Source organism: Tachypleus tridentatus, chromosome 6 (assembly GCF_004210375.1).
Source record: "Tachypleus tridentatus isolate NWPU-2018 chromosome 6, ASM421037v1, whole genome shotgun sequence".
NCBI classification, from domain to species: domain Eukaryota; kingdom Metazoa; phylum Arthropoda; class Merostomata; order Xiphosura; family Limulidae; genus Tachypleus; species Tachypleus tridentatus.
In genome coordinates, this window is record NC_134830.1 from 28,801,602 (window position 1) to 28,818,620 (window position 17,019).

General features: G+C 37.6%; 1 pseudogene across 1 annotated transcript in view; it reads left to right on the forward strand.

The window, feature by feature from the left end:
• The window catches only part of LOC143252155 (band 7 protein AGAP004871-like), a 66,534-nt pseudogene that overhangs the window by 39,927 nt on the left and 9,588 nt on the right, over window positions 1-17,019 (forward strand). The window lies entirely within an intron of this gene.

Here is a 17,019-nt window from a genome sequence, read left to right on the forward strand (position 1 = left end):
GCTATTTGTGCTAGCTGTCCCTAATTTAGCAGTGTAAGACTAGAGGGAAGGCAGCTAGTCATCACCACCTACCGACAACTTTTGGGCTACTCTTTCACCAACGAATAGTTGAATTGACCGTCACATTATAACGCTCTCACGACTGAAATGGCGAGCATGTTTTGTGCGACGGGGATTCGAGCCCGCGACCTTCGGATTACGAGTCGAGTGCCTTAACCACCTGGCCGTGCGGGGCCATTTTTTTAGGAAGACCAGACTCTTACAGTCGAGAAAAATTTACAAAGAAATCACCCTTGAAAACTATCTTGAGTAACCTGTGCTTTTCGGTTTGAACGCCAAATTACAAGCAGGTTTACCTCGCTGCAGCCCTTCAGTGCTCGTGGATGTTCAGAATGATAAATCAGCAAGGGTTTTAATTATAAATTCTTGCCGAGTTTCTGCAACTAAAAGAATCGAATATCTTTAGGTGCCTTAAATCCTGTCGCAGTTTTTTTTTCTCAAAGACAATAAATGTGCGCGAAGACATTTGTCTCTAAAAAAAAAGACTAGTCTAATATACATTAAAAACCAGTAATGAAGAGTGTTCGCCGCTTTTTAATATCACATTCAGAATTCCAGAGAATTCCCCTGTTACCTCTACATCGATTAAACTTTTTCTTATGCTTACTCAAATATATTTAACTTTAACATAACAATAACTTTGAACTCAGCTAATCCCGTATTTTTTCTTTTGATGTTTACTAAAACAGGTTTTATGAAGATATACGTACTGTATCAAAAGTTATAATATGGAAACTATAGTGAGTACTGATCAAATAAAGTCGAATGGAAAGACCGCGTGACAATAGAGTTTATTTTGAAACGACGAACAACGGGAGCTGCGAATAACGAGGAGCGGCTGTGTGTAGCACTGTTGGCGAGGGTATTGTGACACACAAACAAAGGCACGATGGGTAATTTTTCTTCGATTGCACTTATCCTTTAACTATCATGTAAGAGCTTTAAGATATTAAAAAAACAAACATGTATACCTTTAGGATACCACTAAAAGTAAAAGAAGACACAAGTGAATAAATTTTTGAGATTTATATTACTGAATGATTATGAAAATATTTTTGAAGAAGAAAATTGATCATAACAGGGAGTTTAATATAGAAACTCTGCCTTTACATCTTGTCGTTTCATGCAAGACAGTGCACACTCAAATATTGCACACGTACAATGTTTTATTATATCAGGTTATCCCATAAGTAATGTCCGAAAATTTAATACAGAAATTGCATCATCATTAAAGCCTTCCACAAAGAAAAATAAAATAAAGTAACCCAATTCCACTTTTTCAAATCATTAATCAAATAAACCCTTATGAAGATGGATGTGTCTGAGGAGCGAATTAGGCACAAAATGCTTTATGAGTTTTAAAAAGGCAATGGTACAGCAGAAACTACATCAGACATTCATGGTGTTTATGGTGTGGAGTCTCTCAGTGAAACAAAATGTCGAAGGTCGTGTGAGAAGTTCAGATCAGGTGACTACACCTTAAGTGATGCACCACGTTCAGGTCGTCCTGTTGAGTTTAATAATGAGTTGTTGCTGGCTGAACTTGATGAAAGTTGTGCTGTAACAGTTGAAGAACTAACACAGAAGCTTAATTCAACCCATTTAACAGTTCACTGTCATCTGCAACAGCTTGGAAAGGTGTTAAAACTTGGAAAATGATTTGATAGAAGCCAATCACAGAACAAGAGTGGACATCTGCACTTCTCACCTTTTTTGGACAGTTTAGTGATTGTAAATAAAATGAATATTTTATAAAAACGTTAAGTGATACAGACAATGGCTCAGTGCAGGTAAACTGGCTAAAGCACAGTCCACAATGGACCCCCACCCTAAGAAAGTCTTGTTAAGCGTTTGGTGGGATATTGTTGATGTGATCCACTTTGAGTCCATTTATTTGGACTCTCACCAGCTGTATTATTTTTAATCAATGTACAAGCTTTACGCTCAATAACCTAAGCCTTCTACACGTGCGAGCTGGTTAATAAATAACATGATTTAACTCTAATACAAATATGCGTACGCTTATTAAAAAGCTGAAAAGTTACTTAAGTTATTTTATATTATTAAAAGCGTACAGGAATTTTAGATTGTCGAGATCCTACACGAAACATTAAAATTTGTTTTTCGAGTTATAATACAGTTGTCCAAGCAAAGAATATTATGCACATGTAATAATTCCGAGAACCGAACAACCTTCACGTCAGGTCCTAAACGCCATCTTACGCTAATAGAAGAATTGTTGTGTATTTTTCTCAGCCACTCCTCCCACATTCCCTGCACTAGTGAAAGCAGATCACCTCACCCTAACCACCTGGCTAGGTCGAGCCCGTTTGGATTTTCAGTTTATTCTTTTCCAGATACTTGTTTCTCAAAGTAGGTAGTAAAATAATTCTTCGGTATAACTTGAAATATTCAACTTCTAAATACAATCTACATCAAGTGAAAATATGGGTTATGTGTTTAAAACAGAGTCTCCACTTGTAACATGTGCGCTAAACTCAGATGTATGTTCGAAGCGCAATAATGTTGGTAACCACTGAAAGTCATATATGCTTTAAAGCACTCAGTAGTAGAAAATATGTTTTATATATATAGCTTAAGCTTTTCTTGAAGCAGTTTTAACTGTTTTTTATATTTCTTTTTAATTCTTGAAAGCTTTCCAAATACGAACAGCGCAGGTTTCGTTTTTGTCAGTTATGTATGAAACATCATCTGTGGCATGTTTATTGTTAAAAATAGATTCTCCCAGCTACCAGCTGGTTAAAATATCGTTCTTGTGGATAACCATCACACCTCTCTTCTTGCGGCTACGAAGAGAGTAAGTAATAAAACTAGAATGGATAGTTACCCATTACCTTCAACATTGGAACAGTGTCCTCCTACCCCTACAAGGGGCTTCAGTTCAGCATCAGTTCAACTTGATAGTGCTAGTTTCTACTTCCCTCATTCAGAAGATTATCAAATACCAAAACAGCAGTGGTTCTCAGGTAGGTACGGTCTAGATTACTATGGCCGTTGTGCTATATATGAAGAGTTAGTTTTGGAAACACATAAAACAATGATATATCCCGATCGTAACATTTCCATACGTAGCGAATGGACCAACAATGCCTAATAAGAAGATAAATATATTAATTAGCAATAAATTTTGAAGTCGTAAAGTTTTCACGTGTTACCAAAATATTATAGTTTTTGCTTATTGCTAATGAAACCATTAAGTGCTGCTGTAGTGAAATTATTTAAAATTCCCAGCAGGCCTTTGCACTATTATAAATGCAATATAATAGTTATTGTTATTATTATCAACCACAAGGCGACACAAAAGGCTATCTGTATCGCTTGAGAGCACAATATAATATAGATAAAAGAATACATATAGGATTCTTACAGTATTTAAGTAAAATCTTTCGACATATTCAATCAATGTCACATCATAATCTTCTACCAAATATTAATAAGAATTGTTATCCCTAGCTATTTTGTAACCAAATTTATAAATGTCTATTTCCTTTACAGATTATTCTTATTGTTGTTTTCTTTCAGCATATAGATACTCAATGGGCTGTCTGTGCTAGCCCATTACGGGTATAGAAATGAGCTTTCTAACATTGTAAGTTTCAGGATTACCGCCAAGGCTTTAATAGATGAAAAAAAAGAGAAAGTAATACCTACTTAATTTTGAAGAAAGTAGACGTCGACAGTAGCCCCTAGTATAGCGGTAAGTATACGGGTTTACAACACTAAAATCAGGGGTTCTATTCCCTGCGGGGGGGCATACGTTAACAAAACATCTCGGAGAAACACGTACAAAGTGTATATGCAATATTTCTGCGCGAAAGTAATGTTTTCTGAAAGAACTGGTGATCATTTAATAATATATGATATCTTATGACACAAAACATGGATTGCTTTAATTTGAAAATTTATGCTAGTGATATTTATATTTCTGATTTGAAGAAATGAAATGTAGGGTTTGATTAATTTTGATAATAAAAGTGTTTTTGTGTCGTATCTATATATATCTATATAACATCCAAATGTTTGGAGGTGGGTTAAAGCGTTCGACTCATACTCTGAGGGTCGCGGGTTCGAATCCCCGTCGTACCAAACATGCTAGCCCTTTTAGCTGTGGTGCGTTATAATGTGACGGTCAATCCCACTATTCGCTGGTAAAAGAGTAGTCCAAGAGTTGGCGGTGGGTGGTGATGACTAGCTGCCTTCCCTCTAGTCTTACACTGCTAAATTAGGAACGGCTAGCGCAGATAGCCCTTGAATAGCTTTGCGCGAAATTTTAAAAAAACAAACAAACTTATTCAACTCAAAGCAAAGGGCTATATGTGCTCTGCTCACCACAGGTATCAAAACGCGGGGTCTAGCAGTATAAGTCATGAGATGTATTACTGTGTCACTAGAGGGCCAACGGCTTGAAAGAAATATTTAGGAAGTCGTAGCATGAAAGAAATAAAAAAGCATTGGGAGAGGCACGTGTTTGAGAATACATCTGTTGTTCAATGTTAATTATTCACTGTTTTTCAAGCCAGCATTATATTATGTGCATGCACGATTTTATTGTATTTACTGCATCTTTCCCGCGACTGCTTAGTGAACTTGAATGCCATGAACATAATGGAAATCATGTTTCAATACCCGTGGCGGGCAGAGCACAAAAGAAGTTTGCAAACGGCTCACTAGACAATTATATTATAAGGGATTGGATTGACTGCACTATTTTTATTTATTCAAAACTATTTTAGCAAAAATACCGCTGCATTGTCAGAACAAACATCCACTAGTATGTGTTTTTCTCTATTTATATATATATATAATTATAAATGTTATATTTATAAAACTAGCTTACAGTGAAATAATAAAGTTAATGATTTCGTCTATTAGTTAATTGCGATTCTGTTCATTATGTCTAACTTTCCAAATGCACAGCTTCTAGCGACTGCTATGCTCTTCAAACTGAGAATGTTCGATCGAGAAAAAGTCTGTACAAGTTGCACGTTAGAAACTCGAACACGACGTTCTGCTATTCGTCACTGTTTCTTGAACTTCTGTCGTTTTATTAAATAATTCTTTATTTTATTATTTTCGTTCTCTCAAAACTTGAAAACAAACTATTTATGAACAATAGTATTCTCTTTAAAAGTTTGGTTTTATCATCTCTGAATTTTAAATTTTAAGTTTTGTCATGATCTGTTTTCAAAAATACGTCTGAAAAAGCGTAATATTAAGTTTTCGGAGTTTTTGTTATTGTCTGTGTCAAGTATGTGGATTTATCAAGGGTTTGTTTACTCCTTTTCCGCGCCCCATCACCGCAAAAACGAGCTCAACCCTTCGGACCTGTGGACGCTCTGAAAGAGATATTAATAAACTCACTGTTTGTTCAGTCCAGTAGTTGCCTGAGAGTGCTGCTTCTTTCTATCTAAACTATCAGTCCTGAGTTAGAGTCGTGCGCAAATAACCCTTGTATAATTTTAGATCCAAAGGAAACAAACCAACAAACCAAAGATGAATACATAGTGTGTCAATACTTCGTCATGAAAAATCCATCAGATGAACTTAATATCTATTGTTAAGCGCAATAGTTGTTCATAATAAGGTTCGCAAGGAATTGCACAAAACTCTACTAGAACGTTCTGGCTAAAAGCACCTTAGAAAGGAAAGATTCAGTGAAAACAACACTCTAAAGTCTTTACTATCGACTGCTAAAGCTGTACACGTATAAAATGCACAAACAACATGCACGTTAAACTTACAAGAAAAAGAAAATTCGCTCGAAACGGCGCGTTTTAATGTTTTTTATTATTGTCTTGCTAGCCTACAACAAAACCTGCTTGATATATTGCATCCTAACTTTTCGTAGAATACTAATTAAGATACTGCGAAAACTATTGAAAAGTCAGTTTGTTTATTCTGTATTTTACATAAACTAAAAACAACAACATTATAATTCTACTGTAAACGATGTTATCATTACGTTTTGAAATTAGCTATCTTCCAAATATCTGGTATCCCTTTAAAAAGCTTAATTACAGAGTGAAACAGGAATTACCAACCAATAACAGATGAAAATTAGTTGACTCTAATATGTAGATACTCAGTGCTTTGTACACTATACAATCAGCGTCTCTAGGGGTTGTTGTTTAGAATTAAGCACAAAGCTACACAAAGGACTATCTCTACTCTGTCCACCACGGGTATCGAAACCCGAATTTTTGCGTTGTAAGTCCGCAGACATACCGCTGAGCCACTGGGGGGTGTCTCTAGGGATCCAACCGCTATAGTATGTATGAGTAAGAAAGGATTAAAAAATTCAATACACGTAATATTAAACTTTATTACACACGTTCTTAGAATAATTACTTTAAAATGCACAAAGGTTTATTTAAGGCGATGTTTTAGACGTATATGTTTTATTTGAAAAGGCAGCTTTTCTACTGGTACAATTTTATTTTGTACTTAGTGGGGGTTGTGTGTTAGTTTAGACATGTAGTTGCCCATTGGTTAGCATTGTACATAGAGAGAATTTAGTTACACAAAACTATAAATACTCACTATGTTCTCAAAAGAATTTCCAGCTGCCGCTTAACATTTTACATTTCGATCTAATGTGATCAAATAGTCAACAGCTACATTAAATCATCATGGTGGTTCTCAGCTAACTACTAGTCACGTTATTACTATCATTACAAAATATAAAATTAGCTACCATAGCAAGTAATGCTTTGTCCATAGTTGAGCATAAAAAAACCAGCAAATAAGATGAATAAAAATTGTAAAATTAAAAACCTGCAAATAGGAATCATAAAAAGTAAGGAAACAAGGATGGGCAAACTGTACACATTATTTACCCAAACTACAAATCTCTGTTTTGACTCCATCAAATACAATTCCAGGTAAAAATATGTAGCCGAAATATGAACGTGTAGTTTTTAGTAAGTAAAGCCTGTAGTATTTTCAGTCTTGTTTCCTCAATTTTTTGCGATCCTTATTTGTTTTTTATTTAAATTTAAATTTAAAATTTTATTTTATTTATTTAAATAAATTTAAATTTATTTATCTTCTTATATCCATATTTAAATTGGTCCGATTGTATTTTTTGAGTTTATCAAACCAAGTAAACAGTTACGTAAGGTGCTCACCTCAATACGCTACGCAAGCCCGAGCGATCCATAAAATGGAATTACACTGTAACTTTACAAGGCAAAAAGTATATATATATATGCGTGTGTGTGTGCATTAGTAACTTAAGTCGAAGCTATCCGCTCAGCGGTGTGTCTGCGGACTTACAACGCTAAAAACCGGGTTTCGATACCCGTGGTGGGCAGAGCACAGATAGCTTATTGTGTAGCTTTGTGCTTAATTCAAAAACAACAACAAACAGCAGCTATAAGGTGTTCAATAATTTGTTTAATTGGAGTGGCTTATGTTAACTACGACCTCATAATTTCAGCCTCATTTATTTGGAGCAACTGCTTAGTCAGGAAAAACAATCACAAGTAGGCTCACAGTGGAAAATAAAAAGGTTCCCACAAAAGTCAAGTATCGTACTATAATGGAACTCTTCCTTATATGTATGATACTGGAGAAAACTTTATTAATACGCAATATGCAACCCTCAACTTCGCAAAATTTTTATCTTGCGTGCATGTAGATTTGCAATAGAGGTCACGATTTTTCCCTTTCGCCTCCTTTTCCAGTCACAGAGAACTTTATTTTTCTACATCATCAGGGTGCAGATATGACGTCATGAATACATCACACGCAGATTTAATGTACTGGCGCCACGGATAATTGGTTAGTAATAAGTAATGTCTTTATGAGTTCAAAACGAAGCTCTGAATGATTATCACAATACATCGACTTCTTAGGTACATGTGTTTTAAATTTTAAGTAGAATAAGTTTTTGGTTGAAATGTTATTATCTTTATGCTATGTGAGTGTAAGCTCAAACGAAGGATTCGAAAACAATCAGACTTATATCTACATATCGTATTACAGAGTTTGCATGTCTCCTTGAAATCCTAAAAGAATTGTGGAAAATGAGCTCTTAAATTTTGGTACTGTGATTCCTTGGAAAGAAAGTTGTTTCTAATTCATAGTCCTGAAAAAGTCCAGAAAGTTTAGTTTGAATAAAATGATCTCCACGGTGTAATCTGCTTTATTAAAAATAACCTAATAATAAAATACTTGGTTATCGAAATCGGGTTTTTCACATATTAGGAGATCCTAATACTGTTTAAATTTCCGGTAGAGGGCATATTTATTGGACGAAATTGCCAGAAACATCTTAGAAAAGATATTCACATCACAACAAATTCCTTATATAAATAATACACCGACTATTATTGTTTATTATGCCCCAGCCGGCCTGAGTAGAGAGAAACGCGTCGTCTACAGTGGATGTGGCCAACATAGCGTGTGTGTGTAATAACCATTATTATGAGCTCTTCTACTTTTTGTAAATCCTTAAAGTACGAGTTGGAAGATGCAGTGTGAAAAACATATAATAGGCCTAATTCTACTTTGTAGGACACGCACATCTGCTAAAAGAAATCACATTGGCTGCTGTTTTATGTTTAACCACACAATGACCAAAAACAACAGCTGGGATCCATATGATTTCTTGTAGTAGATACATACACACTACAAATTTTTAATATTTAGTCACAACAGTTTGTATAATATTTTAATCCTCAATATTTTCTCATTTTAACTCCAAACTTTTATTTCACATCTATCAGTCACAATTCTCCTTTATTTATTTTGTGGCACATTTTTTTTACACCTATGTAATTTCTGATTTACGTAATATTCTTTATTTGTTGTATATCTGGTACAGTTAACCACAAAGAGCATACATTTGATACTAACACGTAGTTTGGAATAATTAGCATCAAGCACCTATTGAATTTGGAGACATTATATAATTACATTTCGGTTTCTTCAGTAATCCAATAACTTTGAGTTCATATCTTTCAGCTGCTCTGCTTTTGTCCACACCTTTTTCAGCCAAGTTGCTTTACAATACATATCATGTTCCTTGTGTGGTTTTATATAGTAGATAAAATAATATTATAAGGTATGCCACTTATATACCAGAAACGAAGGCAATCACGTGCAGGGAAAGCATTTTATGAGTTTAAAGTATGATGCAAATTAGTATTAATATGCAAAAATCGTGTCAGAAGTTTTATACGATGATGGTTTTTGAGCTTATAACTCCCGAATTTCGCGTTTGATTTTTATAAAATTTAAAAACGATTCACATTTAGAATACTGTAATGTGTAATAGAAATTTTAGCACGATAGAGGAAACTAATTTTTCTCCAGACGAACGCAAACATTTACGACATTTTAGCGTAACTTTTGCCAGCGTCTCCGATAATACTTAAGCTGCTATGACCAAACATTGCTGCCATATTAATGAAATGTATATGTACCAAATGTAAAAGAAATCAATTAATGGGAAGTTTCTTTGTCTGTTTGTTTATTTTCGTTGGTGCGAATAAGCAGAAAACGGAGAATTTTAGGCTAAATTTAGCCTGCTGTTAAACAGTGAGGGTTAAAGCGATGTCTTTGTAATTCTGTTTATAAGGTAAAGAGAACTGAAAAACACAAAATAAAATTGTCTTGTTTAGTGGGGTGAATTATATGAGTGGTTGAATACCTATTCCTTTTAATAACACACTGTTAGTTTGTTTGTTTTGAATTTCGTGCAAAGCTACACGAGGGTTATCTGCGCTAGCCTTCTCTAATTTTGCATTGTAAGACTAGAGGGAAGACAGCTTGTTGTCATCACTCACCGCCAACTCTTGGAATACTTTCTTACCAATGAATAGTGGGATTGACCGTTACATTATAATGCCCCCACGGATGAAACGGTAAACTTGTTTGGAGTGAGGGGATTCGAACCCGCGACCCTCAAAATGCGAGTCATCTGCCCTAATCTGCATATGCTGGACGTGCCATTTACTTTCTTTTTTTATTGGCTGCACGACACACTAGAGTGTATATTGATATAATATATCAAGCTCTATCTGCTTCGTGTGAACCATTTTTCTCTCGCAGAACACTGGTAGCTGAATTATGGCACAATAGTTTTCCAGGTCTGCCATGTCCTGACGATAAAGTCATTGTACTACAAGCCTGTAGGTCAAGGGATCGAATTGCTTTATCGAAGATGCTAACCTTTTCGACCGTGAAAACGTAATAATATGATGATCAATTACACTATTCATTGGTAAAAAGTAGTGAAAGAGTTGGCGAATAGGTGTTGTTGACCATTTGCCTTCCGTCCAGTCTATCCGTTCCAAGTTAGAGACGGCTAGCGCTGATGGTCCTCAAGCAACTTTACACAACTCCCCACCCTTACCCTTCCTATTAGCTCAGCGGTAATAACTGAATTTCGATACTACTTTAAAGTTTGGAACTCAACAACAAACAAACAAAGATAGTTTTGACAGAGTACAGTTTTATAAATTATGGAGTTCATACTGTTTGATACCGGGAAGTGGTAAAGTTACAGAAAAGCACTTGCACTTTAAATATACATATGTGTGTGTATTTCTTAACTTAGTGCTATATTTTTACACACATGTTTGATAATTTTAGGAGATTCACCTGAACTCCCACACACCGAGTGAGTGGTTTACGAAACAGAACATGTCGGAAAACCTAACGGTATCGACATTTGGGGAAAACCCACATAGCTCTATAACGATAAAGGCTTCGGTTTCTTTTTTTGTAGAAATTGAATGATAATAATGAGTTTTATTTATTTAATTAAAACCCCTCAGTGTGGATTCCTGTACGTGGTGAGGGGACCTCCCAGGGAAGGTTCTGTTCTTTCAGTTTACCTCCTCTGGGATTTATACATCCACTCACATATTTCCCGTGCGTGACAACCCGTGAAGACGGGAGGCTTTGGGGTTGCCCCTCTTGGGTCAGTCGGCTGGTTTACTCGGGCTGGAGTCAACCAAGTACCAGTGTTAGATGTTTTCAACAGGTGTTGTGGACATTGTGTCTGATGCTGGTGTTTGGGTATAGTGCTCACAAAACCCTGGCGTTGCTGCAGTTTCCTTGTTTGACATTGTAGTGTGTCCCCTCGTTTGGCTTCATGGTGGGTGGGGTCATTGGACACCGTAATTTACCTTTCTTTATTATGGATACTCTAGCTAAATATCTTAATAAAATAGTGAAAAAACAGTCTATAGGTAAACGACCACGACTTGAAGATTCTGAGTAGCAATTCTTACCATCTATTCCACCTATTGTACCTCATTTTATTATAATGCATTCACTTTCAGACAAATCTGTTGGGCAAATGTCTCCCTCTTTCATTGAGAAGGGACTAGGAGGACTTGCTGGTTATCCAAAGTCAGTAAAAAAGCTTCGATCTGGTGAAATATTGGTGGAAACATCCACATCTCAACACAGTGAACTGCTCATGGATTCAAAGGCAACTAGGGATATACCTATTGAGGTTACACATCATGCTACTTTGAATTCATCACGAGGAGTTATTGTTGAAATGGATTTGAAGAACATCTCAGAGTCAGATATTTTCGCTGGTTTCTCTACCCAGGGGCTTTCTGCAATGAGACATATATCCACTTGCAAAGATGAAATTATGATGCCGACCAATATCCTCATTCTCAAATTCACTTCACTACGTCAGCCTGCCACCATCAAGGCAGGTTATCTTAATTGCAGAGTACGGCCATACATTCGAAACCCTCTCCGACGTTTCCAGTGTCAGCGGTTCAGTCACTCGAAGATGACATGTCGTGATTTCTTGACGTGTGATCCTTACGGTGGCAAGGACCATGATGCCTACGAGTGTGAAATGAACCCTCATTGCATCAATTGCAATGGCTCTCACCCGTCCTACTTTCGTTCTTGCCCAAAATGGTTGGAAGAAAAATAGTTGCAGCGTTTGAAAACGATTCATAACATTAGTTATCCTGAGGCTCGAAAATTGCTGTTTACCACCTCATCTCGGACATATGCTGCTGCACATTGTTCTACAACTACAGTGGGAGTGCAGACAAATCACTCTGTACCTTCAAAATAATCGTTCTCCAAACAAATGAAAAGTCTTTTGACCTCCATGGTTTAAAAAGTTGGTGAATCAACTTCAACACCCATCTCTGTCCCTTACATACATTCGAACAAATTCCAAAATTTACATCCTTTGGTTCCAGGTACAGGCGTTTCCTCGGATACATCTTTGTCTCCCACCCCAAGATGCAAAACAATCATTCATTCACGTTCTCAGTCACTGGTATCCATTTCCAATAGCAAAGACCTGACCAATCAACCAAGGGCAGGATCCATGGACGTCGATAGATCTCTCTCAAATAAAGGCATGAAAGAAAAAAAAGACGTGGTTATAAACAGAAGTGTTCTCCACCCAATTTGCCTACACGTAAATAAGAATGACCACCCTGATACTATGGAACTGTCGAGGGTTATGTTCTAATCTGGATGACATCAAAATAGTGATTGCTTCCTACCATCTTGTTTGTCTTTCCTTATAGGAAACATTTCTGAAACCTGCCGATATAGTCACCTTTCGTTGGTTTTCTTTATACAGAAATGACAGGCTATGTGATGGACGAGTGAATAATGGGGTAGCACTGTTGGTTGATCAGCATGTACCCACCCCGTCTTTGCCACTGGCCACACCCTTGGAGGCCATAGCCATCCGTGTTTCCTTGGGTAATATCATCACTGTTTGTTCTCTCTACCTGTCACCTGGAGAGACATATGATCAATCAGACCTTGATGCTTTCATTGAACAGTTGGCATCTCCCTTTTCATCCTGGGGGACTTTAATGGACATCAACCCCTCTGGGGAAGTGCTGATATAGATAGGGGGGTCGCTCCGTAGAGTGTATGCTCTCTGATCACAACCTTTCTCCTTTCAATACAGGTTCTTCTACTTATTTCCATGCACCCAGTCAGTCCTTTACTGCTATTGATCTCTTAATTTGCACCCTTCATTATTCTCCCACTTTCATGGTGAGTTGACAATAATCCACAAGGCAGTGATCATTTTCCTATAATTTTGAGAGAGACTGGCCGTAGTCGATGCCACCCGACCCGCGTGCCCTGGTGGAAGCTGGATTACGCAAACTGGCCCTCTTTTACCGCTCTCGCACAACTTAATCCTGCCATCGTCTGTAAGCCATCAATAGACAACTGTGTGGCAGCAGTAACTGACTGTATTATACAAGTAACTGCTCAATGTATTCCTAAAACCTCTACACGTTTTCCACGATATCCTCGTCCATGGTGGAATCCTACCTGCCACTTGGCACAGAAGGTTCAAAAACAGGCCTGGGATACTTTCTGTAGACATCCCACACCTTCAAACCGCATCGCTTTCCAGCGGGCCAGTGTGCATGCTCGGTGGGTAAGACGTCAAAGCCAGAAGGAATCTCGGATTAAGTTTACAACTGGCATTTCTTCTACCAGATTCATATGGGACAAAATTCGAAAGATCAGTGGGCAATATAATTCTGTCCCCTCTCGATCTTGCTCTCTGATGGCCAGGAAGTAGTTGATACCTGGAGCATCGCCGATACTCTAGGTGAAAGCTTTTGCCGGGTATCTAGCACTTCTGCTTTTTCTTCCACCTTCTTGGCCATCAAGACTCGGGCAGAGCAATCATCTCTTTCCTTTCAAGCCGATTGTCTCTATGACTATAATCGTCCCTTTGCACTGGTGGAACTCAAACTGGCCCTTCATCGGCCTGGCAATACATCGGTTGGACCTGATGACGTATACTATGACATGCTGTGCCATCTATCTCCTGCTCTCTTGCTATTCTTCTGATTGTTTTTAACCAGATCTGGCAGGAGAATGTTTTTCCTTATGCCTGGCACCAGGCTATTGTCCTACCTTTTTCTAAGCCTGGAAAGGATCCCAAGATTCCTTCAAACTACCGCTTTATTGCTTTGAAGAGCTGTGTCTGTATGACCTTAGACATGATAGTTAATGCTCGTCTTGTTTGGTTCCTCAAATTAAACAACCTTCTCTCGCCCACCCAATGTGGGTTTCGACGAAAGTGCTCCACCATGGACCACCTGATTCGACTTGAAACATCAACCAGAGAAGCCTTTCTCAAATGACAACATCTTGTATCAATATTCTTTGACATTGAGAAGGCTTATAAACAACATGGAGGTATGACATTTTGCGAGACCTCTATATATATGGGTTACGTGACCATTTTATTTAAAAAATTTTAAAGGAACAAGAAATCCAAGTAGTGTGGGTTCGACACTTTTCCGTTCTTTTCTACAGAAACTTAGAGTCCCCCAGGGCTGTGTTCTCAGTGTCACCTTTTTCAGTATAAAATTAATGCCATCACTGAACAACTCCCTCTTACTGTTGCAAACGAGCTCTTCGACGACTTTCACATCTCATGTCAGTCGTCAAACATGAGGTACATTGAGCGGCAGCTACAGACTGCCCTCAATCGTTTACTGAAGTGGACCACAGCAAATAGCTTTAACTTTTCTCTTTCCAAAACCGTTTGCATGCACTTTTGCCCTGATCCTGAACTCCGTATTGGTGAAATTGTGCTATCTGTTGTCCCTGAGACAATGTTCTTGAAGCTTATTTTTGACCGTAAGCTGACCTTTATACCACACATCAAGCAGACATGGGTCAAATGTACAAGAGCACTGAACATCCTCCGTGTCCTCTCTTCCATCACTTGGGGAGCGGAGTGACGTTCTATGCAAAAGATATACCATGCTCTTATTCGATCGAAACTCGACTATGGATCACTGGTTTATGGCTCTGCCAGACCCTCGGCCTTAAAGATGCTGGACCCCATTCATCATCAAGAACTTTGGTTCTGCACTGAGGCTTTCCACACTTCCCCAGTTCAGAGCTGATACAGAGTCTCATGGGCCCGGCATGGCCAAGCGCGTAAGGCGTGCGACTCGTAATCCGAGGGTCGCGGGTTCGCGCCCGCGTCGCGCCAAACATGCTCGCCCTCCCAGCCGTGGGGGCGTTATAATGTGACGGTCAATCCCACTATTCGTTGGTAAAAGAGTAGCCCAAGAGTTGGCAGTGGGTGGTGATGACTAGCTGCCTTCCCTCTAGTCTTACACTGCTAAATTAGGGACGGCTAGCACAGATAGCCCTCGAGTAGCTTTGTGCGAAATTCCAAAACAAACAAACAAACTAAATTTAATTTTAACTTTTTATCAGATGTTTGGTATAGATAGCCTAGCTGCTTTGTGCCATAAAACATTAAATCAACCAACCAACTAATGAAAACCAGGAGGCATGTCCAGTAAGGCAGCTGTATGTTTAAAGCCTTACACTACTATTAAAATCCAGTGTATCTGTATACTGTGTCACCAGTGTTCTTGCGCTCATGTTCCCACGTACTTGTCACAATACGCTCTTCAAGTGTAAATGGACTTACATTGGTGATATTTCTCTAAAAAAAACACAAAAAAAAACAAATTTATAATACATGCATAATTGAATATAACATAATAACATATGGTTGGGTAGGAACTTATGGGCCACCCTGTATATTTACGCAGCTACAGCGGTAATAAAGGTTGCGTTTTTCTTTCATTTCATCTAGGCTTAGCTTTATTATTGGTTACGAACGTTAAAAGACAATACACCATTACAACAAGGCCTTTAGTAGTTGCTGTTGCTTGCAAATGAAGAGATATGATATTTTTAGTACTACGTTATGACTTAATTATTTGTTGAATGTAAATACATTGCACAAACGACTTTAAAAGAACGACGTCATGATAACAAGTTGTTCATAATAACTATTTGTAGCACAATAACAATCCCGATCCTCTTTGCGCGTCCTTATCACGTGCATAGAGATGGGGCGGACGAAGTATTGTAGTGGTAGTCCTGAAGTTAAATAATAACTACTACTTAATACGTGTAAACCTGAGAATACAAACGCGTGTACTTCGTACACTTATACCATAGTAGTCTCAATTTTTGTGAACATTTATACTATTGTTCTTCAAAATAAGTTAATTGTTCATACTTTTGGATTACTATTATCAATTGTTTAAATTTTTCATACGTAGGTAGTTCGAATTAATGGGTATTGATATATAAATGTAATTTTCTTTGTTCCATTACATTTGACTCACGTATTTCATAAAGTTAATATTTTCTGATGTCTTCGTTCACGTGACCCACCCACTGTGTGCCAATCACCATGATGACGTTCGTTACCAACATTATGAGTCATTATCGTTACAAGTGATACAAAGTGGTGTAGCTGTACATGTAAATTGTTTCTCGTCTCTGAAGTAGCGACTTATACACGTTATTCACGTGATACGTTTCCTAATCAACTTTTTAAGCTCGGCTGCTATTGGTCGTGCTGTAGTTGACGAGTTCAACCGACTGTTTTAGAAGCAGAATTGAAACGCAGGTTTATACAACCGACTAACTCATTGTATTGTTAAACTGTCTACTGAGTTTGTTGAAAAACAACTGAGGTTGGAAACCTGCACAGATTGGCGAACTGCTTCTGGTGAAGTAGGATTTTAATAACAATATATATATATGGCAAGTTCATACACTGGAATCGATATGGAGCATTACGATAAGGAAGGACGTAGAAACCCACAGTCAGGTGGATACAATTTAGAAGGTAAGATACCATTTAGCCTGCAATATAGCTTTATTTCTTTCGAGTTGTAGCAACTTTTAAAGTTTACCTTTTTTCTTATCTGCAGTTATTAATATATATGTGGCCAGGAAGGTTAAGGCGTTGGACTCGTAATTCGAGTCTTATTTAGTAGTACGTGATCAGATAAATTTTGTCAAATTAGGGCAAGTTATAGAATATGCAGTGGATACAAGTACAAAAACACTTTTTAATGCTACTAGAATGGCCCGGCATGGCAAGGTGGGTTAAGGCGTTCGACTCCCCGT